This window comes from Gavialis gangeticus, unplaced genomic scaffold (genome assembly GCF_001723915.1).
Source record: "Gavialis gangeticus isolate Ggan-Ray unplaced genomic scaffold, GavGan_comp1, whole genome shotgun sequence".
In the NCBI taxonomy this organism is placed as follows: Eukaryota; Metazoa; Chordata; order Crocodylia; family Gavialidae; genus Gavialis; species Gavialis gangeticus.
This window is the reverse complement of record NW_017728992.1, coordinates 162,076,533-162,079,193: the sequence shown is the minus strand read 5'-3', so window position 1 is coordinate 162,079,193 and position 2,661 is coordinate 162,076,533.

Genomic DNA, 2,661 nt, shown 5'->3' with positions numbered 1-2,661 from the left:
TGTTGGCCCATAGACTTCTTGAGTTAGGTAGAGGTCATCCAGACACGATAGCAACAATGTGCATGATTTGTCACTAGTATGCAATGGTTCAAAATCCCATTTTTTACAGATCCTGATAAAAACACAGGATTAACTGTGTTAAACCTAATTAGGTGGTCCATGGCCCACCCATGGCTATGCCCTGCTCTTTCAGACATTTTTAATTTGCCTAAAATCAAGGTCATTTTTTTAGCAATAATGAAGCAACACGATGAGGCCAGCAGTCAAAAACACAAAAAATCAAGGCAGGGCAAGACAATGAAGCTATGCAAAAAGACAGTTTGTCATCTTATTTTAAAAAGCTTGAAATATTGAATAGTAGACATTCATCAAGATGCATGGGCAAGGAAACATCTGAATTATCAAATCACTTGCCAGAGTTGTGGGGATACCACAATGACTGCAAAAGTTAAACAAGTGGACTCTGAAGTGACAATGGAACTACAAAATATTGGTAATTTTGTCTAAGTAAGGGAAGAAACCTACCCTGAAGACATTGCATTATGGCCAAAATCTGTTTCATTGGATATGATAGAATATTTAGTAAATAAACCAAAAAATGTAGGTAATACGGAAAATTTGCAAAAAAAGTATGAGGTTGGAGGATGAAGGCAATTTAGAAGTCTGCATGGGTCCCATTTTCTGAGGATGAAGAAAAATGGGACAACAGAAATGAGAATTTGGTTGATTTTTTTTTCTGGAAACCATTAAGGCAGTCTACTGTAATGTTTGCAATTTATTCCCTGGCCATAGTAAAGGAAAACAACAAAAGACCAATTTTTTAACACACCCACCTACAGTGAATACATTACTATAATGGCAGAGCGGCTCAGAAACCAATTCACTGATGAAGTAAAGTATGCCAAGTACTATTCCATAATAGTTGATTCAACACCAGATGTGAGTCATGTAAACCAATTAACATTAATTTTAAGATCTGTGACCAGCAATGGTGAAATTGTAGAGCAATTTCTTTGTTTTGTCCCACTAAAATCCCACATTTCTGATCATCTAGAGACAACTGTTTTGGAAATCATTGCATATTTAAGTTTGGACATCAAAAATTGTTGTGGGCAGAGCTTTGATAACGCCGCAAATATGGCAGGAAAAAATTCAGGTCTACAGGCAAGACCTGAACAATGCAAGCCCCTCTGCTTTATTCATACCATGTTTCAGCCATTTCTTACTTTTAATCTGTAATGCTGTAGCTTTCATCTAAACCAGAAGTTCTCAAACTGTGGTCTGAGAACTCCATTCAAGTGGACTGAGGAAAGGTTATTAAGGGTTTTTTTTTATAAAGTGCTGTTATCCAAAGCACTCTACAATAGTTAGCTAATGGTACAAACAACATTTGGAAAGATCATTAAGTGGTCTGCTGAGACCCTCAGCAATTTTCAAGTGGTCTGTGAAAAAAATTTTAGACTACAAAAATAATCAAGGTACCTCACTTTATTTTCATTTACTTCCTATTACTTATAATATAGGAGGAGGATGAAGAAAAAAAGAATGAAAAATCAGGGGGAGGTAAGAGAGAATGTTCTTTTTCTTGGCTGGGTCCTGGGTGGGGAGAGGGGGTGCAAAAATGAAGCTGCGCACAGGGCCCCATTAAGTCTAAATCTGCCACTGTAGACAAAGCTTTGGCTGGGATGATTTAATTGGAGCTGGTCCTGCTTTGAGGAGGGGGTTGGACTAGATGACCTGCTGAGGTCCCTTCCAACCCTAACTTTATGTGATTCTTGTGTTGGAGGGAGTGAACTGTGGAAGTGATCTTGAACTCAGTGTGAGCTTGGCTGTAGAGGTGTGTGGCCTGTTAGGTAACATGCACAGCTGGGTAGTGTCCTGTACTGGGGCTAGTGGAGCAGGTGGATCTGTGTTCCAGGAAAATTGCTTAGACAAACAATACAGAGTACACAAAGTACAGTATGTGTATACACCTTGTGAGGACATTATTGTTGCAGAGTATGCTATGTTGGGAGTCCCAAAGGCTTATTAAAACTGGAGATGCTGGTAAATGTTGGGTTTCTATAACTTGGGAGAAAAGCTATGCAAAAGTCAAAGAGGTACCCAAATTCATCTCATCAGAGGCTGCAAGGAACATGAACTAGAGAATTTAGTGGGCAAAAGAATGTGAATGTAAGAATGAAGAGAAAGAACCTACAGAGATTGGAAAGGTTGATTGAAAAAAACCAGAAACAATGAAAGAGGGAATTAAATTGGAAGAAAGATGTGTGGGTCAAAAAAAGTCAGGTTAACCCTTCCTGAATGTAGTTCCCAGTTCTCTGGCTAAGAAATCTTTAACTGGTGTTTGCCTCCATTCCAACACAGTTTGATCCAAAATGTATTGGAAGCAGTTTCTAGGCTATTGAAGAGAGGTCACCAGAAGCACAGGCTGAACTGGCACACAAAGCTTAAATGTGAAATACCTGTTTTAATACTGTGCATAAACTACATGACTTTCTGGATGGATTACTTCCAAAAAGGAGACTTTAGGGGGACTGAGTAGGAAAAGTAAAACAATTCCCTAGATAAGGAGTATTCTGACAAGCAATGGCAAGGTTACTAGCTACCTCACGTCAGCAGAAGCATACCACTCTTTTGCAAAGACTAAGACAGATAACAGGT